The sequence below is a fragment of the Leucopleurus acutus genome, assembly GCF_964270905.1.
Source record: "Leucopleurus acutus genome assembly, chromosome: 1".
NCBI classification, from domain to species: Eukaryota; Metazoa; Chordata; class Mammalia; order Artiodactyla; family Delphinidae; genus Leucopleurus; species Leucopleurus acutus.
The window spans coordinates 80,548,534-80,562,913 of NC_139142.1; positions in this window are offsets into that span (position 1 = coordinate 80,548,534).

The window sequence follows — 14,380 nt, forward strand, 5'->3', positions numbered from 1 at the left end:
AAAATATTTATGTAGTTTGTTTTCTTTTCTGTCAGCCCTGGTATCTTACGAAAATTTTTTTTCAAATGGCCAGTAGCTAAAGTAGTGACTTTAGTTTGACTTAATATTATGCCACATTGACAGATGAAAACTCCTTCTAAAAATGTCATTTGAGTGCTCGACTAATTTGCATTTAGCTCGAAAGCTTTTAGTGCTTTGCACATTCACATTATAAACATTTGGGTGAACATTAATACCCCAGCTAAACAAAAATGCTATTCACTCCAACCATTTCTTCCACTACATAAAAACTATAAACGATTCTCCTACCAGAAAAAAAAAAAAAAGAATGCAACCCGAAAATCAATTACAGTAACTATTTAGAAATGTAAAGGAAAGGCAGTAAAAAAGTGACAAAAAATCTTTAATTGTAAGGAAAATGTGCATCTTTTTTTTCCCCAACATGTGAATAAAATGCATTTCCTTCTTTAACAATCACAGTTACAATAGATCCATGCATCTCACAGGAAAAAACTGACAATTTGATTATGACTTGTACTTTTTGCCAGGGCCATGAAAGTGGTTTATGTTTGAAATGTATCAGTTGGAAAGTACTTATTACTCATAAACGCTCTGCTATTTCACTTTCTGCAAAGTGAGCTGTTAACAGATACAATTTGAGCAGAATAGCCAGAGGAGGCCTTTTGATATGCAGAAGAGCTGACCCGCGTGCTGAGCCTTTAATTGGGTTTTTAATTTTCCAGGCCATCTGACAATATCAAACATGATCCCAGTGCCTGAAATGTTGATTGGAGGCTAAGAAGGATGTACTACAACATGGCATTATGGAGAGAAAGAGGGAAGCATGCAGGTAGAGGGGAAGACACAGAGAGCCAAATCATCTGCCTTGTGATTTTTGTTGGTTTTAGAGAATATTTCCAAACAGTTTAGCATTTCATTTTAAATGATGAACATCTGATTATTTTGTAGTTATGGTGAAGATGTTTGAAAATATTTCTAAATCATACATCTCAAGCTACTTAGCTAAACGGATCTACTCAAGTGAGTCAGAATTGGGAAAAAAAAAAAGCATTTTGCCATTTAGCATGTTTTCTCAGGCAAACCTACCGAAAGTAAAAAAATGGTTGTAGAGGAAATATTTAATTACTTTGCTATCATTTGGATGTTTGTTTTGAAAAGCACCTGAACCGCAATGCTTCTTTTCCCATTATGAAGTTCTCATTTTTATAAAAATGTATAATGTTAAAATGATCATTTTATTCAATGTCAAGTAGATGCTCATTTATAGCTATCCAAACGCTTGGAAAAGAGAAGCATAAGATTTATTCTGGCTTTGGACAGCTTATTCAGTAAACATTTTTTTATTTGCTCATTTGTGAGGATAAGGTGAAGAATAAAATCTAATTTATTATTTTATTGGAAGTCAGTATCAGAGTGATGCAGGTCTGTGGATTTAAGAAATCTGTAAATCTCTTTAATAAAGGCCTGGGGAATTATTAGTAAGAACAAATGTAAAGTGCCTGACAGTTACATTTCTAAAAGAAAAACACAATAATCTCATTAAAGAAATTACTGACAGCAGCTCACAGATGTTAATGGTTGAAGTAACAAAGGACATACAATATCAGAAAGTAGATTATCTTTTTCCTCTTTCAGAATTTTGCTATCGATCTAACTTATTGGGCATATCAAAATAAAAGGTTGCAGTGTTTCACTCAACAATCCTCTTTTTCAGTAGTACTAAGCAATTTAGAATAAAATATATTTTAATATAATGAATAGTTATAATTTAAACACAAAGAATTGTGAAACCCATTAGAGGAAGAAGGTTAGATAAAAATGATACTGAATTCTGCAACATAAGAACTATAAGGAAGACTGCATTGAAGCAACCAAATAATAAAATAGTAGTTACATCCTGGGATATACATATATATATATTTATATAACATTATATATTTGTAAAAAATATTTTGAATCTTGAAGGCTATACAGGAAATTATTTAGATATATGTAGTAACTTCATAGTCTTAGGAATTAGAATTTTATTTATTTTTTTCTTTATCACACTTTCTCTTATCATCCTTAACAAGGAATGAGCGAATTATTCACCTAAATGAAAGTCCAAGAATAGTCCAAGGAAGTGGACTAAACAAGGAAGTGGGTTTTGCTTTAAAGGAAATATTAGCTACATTATCTTCCTAATAATATTAGATACTAACAGAGTAGGTGATTGGGTTCAGTTTAGGTCTATCTAGTGCTTTTTTGAGATACTTTGCTCCATATGCCAAATTATGCTATGTATCCTGTTGTATTACATCATACTGAATATTACCCACTTGGATCAAAATTAAGAAAGACGGTTTGTACACTTAATTCTTTAATCTTTCATCTGAGCCTCTTAAATGTTTCAGTGTTCTGAAAGCTGCACAGTTCTCTAAGATGTAGTAAATATTCAATTATGTCCATTTTGTACTTGAAAAAATGAAGGCACTTAGAGACTACTGATTAGAATAATGTTTTCAAATATGTTAACGTAGCTAAGGAATCTTAAATCCTGGGCTGAGATTCACTGGGCACACTGCCTAACAAAGACCTCAGGAGTAAGAATCTGAATCCCAGCACAGTATGGGAATTTAGACAAGCCTCACATTAGCACTCTTTCTTCATTTCCCTACATCAAAATTTGAGGAGAAATGGCTTAAATTTTAGGTGCAACTTCTTTGATGGGAGGAAAATATATGGAAACTTAGGAATGCCTCTCCTGGTTTAGGAAGAGATATCTTATGCCTTAATATTAAAATGACTTAAAATGTATAATATGCAGATAAAAATAATACTCCACATCACAAGTTGAGAGGTATTTAAGATAGTGGTCAAACCACATAGTAAATTTTGCCTAGGATCCTTACTTGCCAAAGTAAAAGTTTACTTAGAAGTCTATATGATTTATATACTAAAATCCATCATGTAACTTGGAAAACAAGATTTTAATTTTTAATATTTTTATCTATATTCTAAAAAGTAAAGTCTTTAATTATTTCACCTTTGGGTTGTGAGTTGCTAGGACAATAAGAGAGAGGCTGAAAAGGAAAGTAAGAAGAAACACTTTTCTAAAGAACCAAGTCAGAAAAAGGGAAAGGGAGGTGGAATTCTTTCTATTTAAGGCATATGAAGTCATTTGGATAGCTTGTACACTGTATTTGTGTAAGAAAACATTTTTATATAGATCTTGTTCCTAATTTTAAAATACCTTTAATGTACCAAAGTTTCTTGCAAGGAGCCAAAATGAATTGGGTAGGCACTGATACATTGAATTGGCTTAAGGGTTTGTAAGGTTATTTTGGGGGGATCTGGGTCAGAAGAACCCAGTAGGGTCCAACAAGAATCATTCTGCATGTAGCAGAAACGACCTCATAAACATAATTAAAATACCCGTGTAACCATTCTTACTCCTGGCAACATACAAATGAAAACATGGAGATGGCTCAGACTTTCCCCAGAATCCTCTGGTTGGATTAGGAAGGGGAAAAGATATAGGAGGACATACATAACAGTTTGTCCATGTGTCCGGAAGAGAAGAGGTAACATTTACAGAGCACCAACTCTGTGTTTCTATGGATGTTTCCTCACTTGAATATTTTAAAAAATAGACTTTAATTTTGAGAACAGTTTTCGGTTCATAGAAAAACTGAAAAATAGTACATACAGAGAGTTCACGTATATCTTGAACCCAGTTTCTCCGATTATTAACATCTATATTAGTATGGTACCTTTGTCACAATTACTGAACCAATACTGATCCATAGTTATTAACTGAACTCCCTCCTTTATTTAGATTTCCTTAGTTCCTATCCGATGCTTATTTTCTGTTCCAGAATCCCATCCAGGATACCACATTACATTTGCTTGTCATTTTTCCTTAGGCTTCTCTTGGCTCTGACAGCTTCTCAGTCTTTCCTTGTTTTTTGATGACCTTGACAGTTTTGAGGAATATACAGGTCAGGTATTTTGTAGAATGCCCCTCTATGAAAATTTTTCTGATGTTTTTCTGATGATTAGACTGGAGTGCCTCATTGACTGTAATCTCAGTCCTTTACATTTGATATTTTACAAATGAGGAAACTAAAGTGAATAGAGTTAAATTAAGCACAGCTCCACGGTAGTAAGAGACCTGTGTGATGCCCATGGCTCTGTGTGTTCAGCTGTACTATATTGTTTTTGCAGCTATTATAATCTTATGTTTAAAATATGCCCTATATTTGTTTATTTCACTTATTTCTATAGGGCTTAATTTGTTTTCCCATATGAGAGGGGTCTAATCATCTATTTTGCCAAGGAAAAATGAACAAACAGGTAAATAAAAGCATATAGAAGTATTTAATCAGTTTGGATGTTTAAATAAAGAAAATAGCTGGGTTTATGGTTCTTTGGATGTTCAAATAGCATTCTTCAGCAGACTCCACTATGCTTTTGTAGGGTCAAATTAAGATAGGTAAAACTATTTAACCATTTCCTCTTCTTCTGCACTCAATTCAAGGGTAGACAAAGCCTCAGGGTAGACCTTTATAGATAAATGCTCTTTCAGGAACCAGGTTTCTCCCTTAAGCATCACAATGAACTTAGGTGGTCAAAGGGACGACTTCTAGGAGGTTAAAACCAACCAACCCATGTGTATGGTGGTGGGAAGGTTTGCTTCATTTGCGGTACTACCTCTGCTACTTCTCCTGCCCCTCTCCTCAATATCTAGTGACATAACTATTCATTAGAGTTATGAATGGAGATAAAAGATGAATTAAATTTGTCCTCCAAGAGACCTCTTTTAGGTCACTGCTTCTGTGTAGATGCAGTGCTGGGGAAATGACTTGCCCAGGGAAGCACAATTGGTAACGACCTATGACAATAGAGCTGTTTGCATGACTTAGCTTAGGAAATTTTAAAATTTGCAGATACCAGGTTCCACTCTAGGCTAATTCAATAAGAGTCCCTAGAGTATGACCTTGACATCAGTATTTCTAGACTGAGAACTACTAACCTATATCCATTAGAAAAAATGCCAAGTTATACATTTTGCCAAAAGTCTTTTATCAATGCACATTTAACTAATTAAGGACATGCCAGCTTCTATGTATACAAAAATGAAAAACAAAAGAGTTTTCAAGGAGCGAATAGTCTAATAGTATCCCTAGTAGGGATAGAGGATGAAGCAGTAATCAAACTACAATGTAATAGGGGCAATAATCACGACAGCTATGAGACGCCAAGGGAGTGCCCTTTAGTGAGTGCTCTGCAAAGCATCAGGAAAGCAAATAGCCAGTTGAACTGGTGGTACTATCTTGCTGTAAAATATAGGGAAAATTACATGACCTCTTTGAGCTTGGTTAAAAAAAAAAAAAGGTTAGACTACACTACAGCTAAGGTTCTGTGTAGGAAAATACTATTGTGTGTTAACTGTTTAGCAACATCTTTTGGAGCATGTTTAGAGCACATCACACATAGTTAAAATTTCAAGGTGGCCAAAGTTTGGTACCTATGTAAGTAACCAACCTTCCTTATAAGTGAAACATTTCATACACACAGATGCACACAAATTGGTCATTTTCCCCAGTAACTATTACTGCATAACCAACCACCCCAAACCTTAGTGGATGAAAACAGCAATATTTATTTTGATCCCAAAGCTGTAATTTGGGCAGGGATTCATGGAAATATCTTGTCTCTGCTCCATTAATTATCATCTAGGAATCACCTAGTGCTTTCATTCATATGTCTGGTGGTTGATGCAGGGGATTAAACAGCTGAGAAATTAGAACAGTCTGGGGCTCCTTGGGCATCTTCTCTCTCTAGGTGATCTTTCCACGTGGTCTGCAGCATGGAGACCCAGGGCTGGACGTAGGTGTGTGTCCTAACAGAGCCAGGGTAGTCACACCACTTTTCCTTATCCAGCCTTGGAAATCATACAGTGTTATTTCCTCCATGTTCTGTTGCTAGAAGTGAGTCACTAGACCAACCTCCATTCAAGGGGAGAGGAATTAAACTCTCCTTTTTTATGGGAGGAGTGAAAATATTTGTAGACCACTGTGATCACCAAACAGCAGAACTTTCTACAGGATAACATTTTGTTTTGAACACAGAGCTTCTTTCGATCGTTTAGTTTTATATTATCAACCTTTTATAGTAGATGCAGAAGTTGGCCAATACATAATTAATATTAAGGACTATTCAAAGAAAGAATAGCTGTTTCCCTATGATAGTAATTCCTGAAAAAGTTAAAAGCCAGTGAAGCATGCTAATAATATTTACACAGTATCTATTTTTATGCGTTACTATGTAGATACTAACACACATCATATCTTTAACTCATTTAATCCTTTCAACAAGTCTATAAGGTAGGTATTTATGTTATTTCCATAATAGAGGCTCATATAGGGGAAGGAAATTTCCCAAGTTCAAAAAGCTATCAATGGGAAGACCAGGGATTTTCACCAATAAGTTCTCACTCGTGAACCAAGGTCTTAACAGTCATACTAACTAGAAGGATCGCAGTTGTCTAGATATTCTGGATAATGAACTTGCTCACAATATTTATAAAACTTCTTCCTTCCAAAGGGTATGGAGTTTGAAACAAACTTATCTTAACTCGTTTTCCCTCATTCGTATTTTGTACTGTGACCCAATATTCTCATTTGCAAATTTAAGAGTGTGCATAAACTAATCGAGTAAAATTTATACTCAACCTTGACTTTCTAGCTTAGAAATCATTACTACATCAATAGAGCTCTCTCTAAAGGCCCAATAAACTTAGATCATGGATTCCCTGTATCTTCCGACAGGGATACACCAAAGCACCTTGTTGTCCACTCTGTCCTTTGAGGGGACAACAAGAAATCTGTATCGAACACATGAAACTTGGTTTGAAATGAGTATGTTCCCCTTTAAATACATTCTTTTGTCTTCTCTGCATGGTGCTTTGTCAAAAATGTCTGAATCATTTCACATCTCATTTTTGCATACCCTTATTTGCCTGATGAAAGTAGATGTGATGTAAGCACTGAAGAGAGAAAAACTTTCCAGGAAACACACGTCGCATACTTCACCCTCCCCGCAACATAACACTGATCATGTTAGCAACAAAATGCCTTTCCATTCAGGACTGTGGCTGCAATCTCCATCCAGGGCAGGGAATTGGGTGTTTCCAGAGACTCCTCCTGTGAGGCAGAGGCAGAGGCAGCAGCAGTGCTGTGTGCTCAGCTGCCTAATTAGGTCATGGGACAGCCCGGGAAAAGAAATAAGGTGTCAGGTGAGATGGAGATCAGGTAATCACTCTGGAGCAAGGGACAAGGGAGGCAGGGGAGAGTTGAATAAAGGGGACAACAAGGTTGGGGTGGCGGTGGTGGGTGGAGAAAGAGTCCTAGAAATGAAAACCATTTGAATAATCAAACACATAAGAACCCACATCTTCCTTCTATTGCTTTGCATATAGCTGGATGCCTATCTACATTTAAAATTGTAACTCAGAAATATATTCTGGCCCAAACTATAGCTTTGCTGTGTCATTTTAGAGACTGGGAAACCAGGGGGTTAGATAGCTTCTGTACTTACTATGTCCCTGTATCCTAGAATCAAATAATCTATGATTATTAACGATGAAGATGCTCAATATATTCATTCAGTCAACTATAGGGTCCTTAAAATATTAAGGTTCTAGGGACATGAAGATGATTGCAATTTAGCTTTTGGCTTCTAGGCAAGACAGACACATATATAAATGTTAGTACAGTGTGATTAATGCTGTGATAGATGCACATGCAATAAAAGATGGGGTAGTTTAGCTGCACACTGGGGCTGTTGGAGAAGGTTCTTCAGAGTGAACTTGGTTGTGGATGGAGGATAAAGCAAGTGTCCTCCAGGAGAAAAGGGTTCCATGGTAGAGAGATCAGTTTTGAATGGCACACAGAACTGAGTACATTAGGGTGTGGTGTGTAGTTTGGGGTATCTGAGACTAAGGGTATGTGGCATGGGAAATAGGCTGTTAGGAATGTCCAAGCTGAGAAGAACCTTGAACTCCATGTTTGTTTGTTTTTTTTAACATCTTTATTGGAGTATAATTGCTTTACAATGGTGTGTTAGTTTCTGCTCTGTAACAAAGTGAATCAGCTATTGAACTCCATATTTTAAAGTATTAATTTAGCATCACATTTACTAACTCTAATTGCTTATAATAACCCAGGAGAAACCTTGCATAAATCTAAAACATCTTTTCATGCCTCAGTTTCCTCATCTGCAAAATAGGGATAATTATTTTGATTTTCATTCCTACTGCCAATGCCCAGTTCATAATTTCATTACTGCTTGTCTATACTATTACAGTAATTTTCATACTGCCTTCCCTGACTGTCTCTCCTTCTTAAAGCACATTCTTGTGTCATTACTGGATTAAAGACAAAAACATAACAAAGAATAATAAAAAAAAAATACATTATCATCTATCATCAAAGCTCCCCATTCCCAAAGAATAAATTTCAAACTTTCTGAAAAGGCAGTTAAGACTTTCCAACAACTGATTCCAGTCTGATTTTATTTTCTATCCCAATACATCCTATACTCTTGGTTTCTTGGACTGTGTGACCTACTGCATTCTTTTGTTTGATATGGTCCCTCCACTGCGTTACTCTCCTCTCTGCCAACATCTTCTTGTTTAGTTTTCAAGACCCAGCAAAATGTTGCTTATAATAGTCAGAAACAGTATCTTCATCTTCTGAGTTCTTGTTTTTGTTTTTTGCAGTACGCGGGCCTCTCACTGTTGTGGCCTCTCCCGTTGCGGAGTACAGGCTCTGGACGCACAGGCTCAGCGGCCATGGCTCACGGGCCCAGCCGCTCCGCGGCATGTGGGATCTTCCCGGACCAGGGCACGAACCCATGTCCCCTGCAGCAGCAGGTGGACTCTCAACCACTGCGCCACCAGGGAAGCCCATCTTCTGAGTTCTTAAACAGCCATTGTGTGATCAAAAGAACTACCATAATGACCCAGCAATCCCACTACTGGGCATATACCCTGAGAAAACCATATTCAAAAAGAGTCATGTACCACAATGTTCACTGCAGCACTATTTACAATAGCCAGGACATGGAAGCAACCTAAGTGTCCATCAACAGATGAATGGATAAAGATGTGGAACATATATATGAAGGAATATTACTCAGCCATAAAAAGAAATGAAATTGAGTTATTTGTAGTGAGGTGGATGGACCTAGAGTCTGTCATACAGAGTGAAGTAAGTCAGAAAGAGAAAAACAAATATCATATGCTAACACATATATATATGGAATCTAAAAAAAAAAAATGGTTCTGATGAACCTAGGGGCAGGACAGGAATAGAGACATAGATGTAGAGAGTGGACTTGAGGACATAGGGAGGGGGAAGGGTAAGCTGGGACGAAGTGAGAGAGTAGCACTGACAAATATACACTACCAAAAGTAAAACAGATAGCTAGTGGGAAGCAGCTGCATGGCACAGGGAGATCAGCTTGGTGCTTTGTGACCACCTAGAGGGGTAGGATAGAGAGGGTGGGAGGGAGATGCAAAAGGTAGGGGATATGGGGATATATGTATGCATATAGCTGATTACTATGTTATACAGCAGAAACTAGCACAACACTGTAAAGCAATTATACTCCAATAAAGATGTTTAAAAAAAAAAAAAAGACCTTGGCTGGAACCCTCTTTCTGCTATTACCATTTGTGACATTTTAGCAAGACACTAACTTCTCTCAGTCCCAGTTTTTTTTCACCAAAAAATAGGTAAAATATGGGTAATAATACCTACTTCACAGGGTAGTTGCATGATTTATTATGAGATAACACAGAAGAAAAAACTTTTATAAAGTTTGCAAGCATATGTTAATGCGAGCAACAGTATGGGGTTTCCAAAAGTAGAATAAGAAGTAAAAACAACAGCTACAAGCAGGGGTTAAGTCCCCCAAAGGTCATGTACCCCATGCTTGGTTATAGAAATGTCCCCAAATTTAACTACAATGAATGTATCTATAGAATTGGAGTAACATTAATAATATCTACAACATGGAGTTATGAAATGTTTCAACAAGATAATAAATGTGGAAGTATAATATTATGACTAGACAAATATTATTTATTATTTGTTTCTTAAGTCACCATGACCATTCTCTATCCTAAACAGAATTATTTATGTGTACTTCTTGTAACACATGTGAAACTGTTAGAAACTTGAGGGTGAGCTGAGGTTTTAATCATATTTATTCTCCCATGGAATAAATAAGTGAAGCTTATAAGATCAGTGTATTTCTTATCAAAGCCACACAGTACATGTTTGGCAGGAGAGCAGTCTGTGCTTAGGCAAGGCTGCAGTCTGTAATCACAGCATCCTTCTCTGCCTGGGCATTGTTACCTGCATGGTAGTGTGGGTGAAAGACTAGCTTATCTCTTACATATATTTTAGTCTCGAACATCTGAATCATTAGGGGAAAATTCCTTTGCCCTTACTCATCTCTATCCATACAGTTCTTCCTCTGATTTTTATAATCACAATTTCCCACGTTGCTATAGTTGCAGCCCTCATCTTCACGCAATGTTCCTACCTAACCCTGCAATGTACCAGTATTTCCTTTTACATTATAACTTACTGGAAAAATTCAATTTTCACACCTGTCTGGTGGATTTGACTGATACTCTGCTCTCCCTATGTCGATATGACTGAGAATTCCATGCATGTAAAACTGAATGGTGTGGAATGAAAACCAAATGTTAAACTTTAGCTGTAACACAAGAAGCTTCCTTTTGTACTGCACTATTGTCTTTGGAAGATATGCCTATCACTCAACACTTTTTTATTTTTGCATGGACTACATGAAAAATGATTACTTATATGCACGTACTTCTGGGACATCTTTAATTGATTAGTGTTATATATTGAATGGACAATTGGTTTTAGTGAGGTTCTTTTCCATTAAATGTTGCCTATTTCTAGCCAAGCCTTCCAAATTAATGACAAGCCTGGCATTGGAATCTAATCTGAATACCCCTTTTCAATTTGAAAAATAAGAATTATACAAGTGCCAAAAAAACACTGGAATGTGGTCTTTGCACAAAACTGGTGTCATTACAACTAATGGTCTTGAAAAAGTCTGCTGGTGATTTATGTTGTGAAAGTTATAATGAATATAAGGGACAATAATTCTGCTCCTCATGTTCCAGTAGAGGGTGAGGTGCCTGGGAACAGGCTTTTATAAGTTGATAAACTTTTGGTGCTTTTTTTTTTAAACAAGGAAAATCAATTGATTTTGAACACTTACATAAGTGATTGCTGGGTTTTTTTGTTGTTTGGGGCCATGCCACACAGCATGTAGGATCTTTTTTTTTTTTAATATTTTTCTATTGTGGTAAAAGTCACATAATATAAAGTATACTATATTAACCATATTTAACTGTAAAGTTCAGTGGCACTAAGTACATTCACATTGTTGTGCAACACTCACCATCATCCATCTCCCCAATTCTTCCTTTCCTAAACTGAAACTCTGTCCCCTTTAAACGCTAACTCACCATACCCCTTCCTCACACCACCCCCCTGCATCTACCAGTGTACTTTCTGACTGTATGAATTTGACTATTCTAGGTACCTAGAATAAGTGGATTCAAACAGTATTTGTCTGCACCTAATGCGTATTGGAATGCATTTTTAAGGTTAACTTAATATATGTCCTGCAAACAGTTTGTAACTTTTTTCCCCTGAACTATATAGTAGGCACTCACCAGCCATCTACTTCGTACATAGTGGTATACATACATCAATCCCAATCTCCCCTCCCAATTCATCCCCCCCCACTTGGTGTCCACACATTTGTTCTCTATGTCTATGTGTCTATTTCTGCTTTGCAAATAGGTTCATCTGTACCATTTTTCTAAATTCCACATATATGCATAAATATATGATATTTGTTTTTCTCTTTCTGACTTACTTCACTCTGTGTAACAGTCTCTAGGTCCATCCACGTCTCCGAAAATAGCACGATTTTGTTCCTTTTTAACACTGAGTAATATTCCATTGTATATATGTACCACATCTTCTATATCCATTGCTCTGTTGATGGACATTTAGGTTGCTTCCATGTCCTGGATACTGTAAATAGTGCTGCAGTGAACATTGGGGTGCATGCATCTTTTTGAATTATGGTTTTCTCTGGGTATATACCCAGGAGTGGGCTTGCTGGGTCATATGGCAGTTCTGTTTTTAGTTTTTTAAGGAACCTCCATAGTGGCTGTATCAATTTACATTCCCACCCGTGTAAGAGGGTTCCCCTTTCTCCACACCCTCTCCAGCATTTATTGTTTCTAGATATTTTGGATAACGGCCATTCTGACCTGTGTGAGGTGGTACCTCATTGTAGTTTTGATCTGGATTTCTCTAATATTTAGTGATGTTGAGCATCTTTTCAGGTGCCTCTTGGCCATTTGTATGTCTTCTTTGGAGAAAAGTCTATTTAGGTCTTCTAACCATTATTTGATCAGCTTGTTTGTTTTTTTTTTGATATTGAGCTGCATGCTGTTTGTATAGTTTGGAGATTAATCCCTTGTCAGTTGCTTCATTTGCAAATATTTTCTCCCATTCTGAGGTTGTCTCTTCATCTTGTTTATGGTTTCCTTTGCTGTGCAAAAGCTTTTAAGTTTAATTAGATCTCATTTGTTTATTTTTATTTCCATTACTCTAGGAGGTGGGTCAAAAAAGACCTTGCTGTGATTTATGTCAAAGGGTGTTCTGCCTATGTTTTCCTCTAAGAGTTTTAGACTGTCCAGCCTTACATTTAGGTCTTTAATCTATTTTGAGTTTATCTTTGTACATGATGTTAGGGAGTGCTCTAATTTCATTTTTTTATGTGTAGCTGTCCAGTTTTCCCAGCACCACTTATTAAAGAGATTGTCTTTTCTCCATTACATATACTTGTTTCCTTTGTCATAGATTAGGGTACCATAGGTGCGTTGGTTAATCTCTGGGCTTTCTATCCTGTTCCAGGCTTTCTATCCTGGTCTATACTTCTGCTTTTGTGCCAGTACCATACTTTCTTGATTACTGTAGGTTTGTAGTATAGTCTGAAGTCAGGGAGCCTGATTCCCCTAGCTCCATTTTTCTCTCAAGATTGCTTTGGCTATTCAGGGTCTTTTGTGTTTCCACACAAAGTGCAAAAGTTTTTGTTCTAATTCTGTGAAAAATGCCATTGGTAATTTGATAGAGATTGCACTGAATCTGTAGATTGTTTTGGGTAGTATAGTCATTTTCACAATATTGATTCTTCCAATCCAAGAACATGGTATATCTCTCCATCTGTCTGTGCTGTATTTGATTTCTTTCATCAGTATCTTCTAGATTTCTGAATACAGGTCTTTTGCCTTCTTAGGTAGGTTTATTCCAGGTATTTTATTCTTTTTGCTGCAATGGTAAATAGGATTGTTTTCTTAATTTCTCTTTCTGATCTTTCATTGCTAGTGTATAGGAATGCAAGAGGTTTCTGTGCATTAATTTTGTATCCTGCAGCTTTACCAAATTCATTGATTAGCACCAGTAGTTTTCTAGTGGCATCTTTAGGATTTGCTATGTATAGTACCATGTAATCTGCAAACAATGACACTTTTACTTCTTTTCCAATCTGGATTCCTTTTATTCCTTTTCCTTCTATGATTGCTGTGGCTAGGACCTCCAAAACTATGTTGAATAAAAGTGATGAGAGTGAACATCCTTGTCTCGTTTCTGATTTTAGAGGAAATGCTTTCAGTTTTCACCATTGAGAATGATGTTTGCTGTGGGTTTGTTGTATATGGCCTTTATTACGTTGAGGTATGTTCCCACTATGCCCACTTTCTGGAGAGTTTTTATCATAAATGGGTGTTGAATTTTGTCAAAAGCATTTTCTGCATCTATTAAGAAGATTATATGGTTTTTATTCTTCAATTTGTTAATATGGTCTATCACATTGGTTGATTTGCATATATTGAAGAATCCTTGCATCCCTGGGATAAATCCCACTTGATCATGGTGTACGATCCTTTTAATGTGTTTTTGGATTCTGTTTGCTAGTATTTTGTTGAGGAGTTTTCATCTTTGTTCATCAGTTATATTGATCCGTAATTTTATTTTTTGTGTGTGAATCTTTGTCTGGTATCAGGGTGATGGTGGCCTCATAGAATGAGCTTGGGAGTGTTCCTTCCTCTGCAATTCTTCAGAAGAGTCTAAGAAGGATGGGTGTCAGCTATTCTCTAAATGTTTGATAGAATTTGCCTGTGAAGCCATCTGGTCCAGGACTTTTGTTTGTTGGAAGATTTTTAATCACAGTTTCAATTTCAGTACTT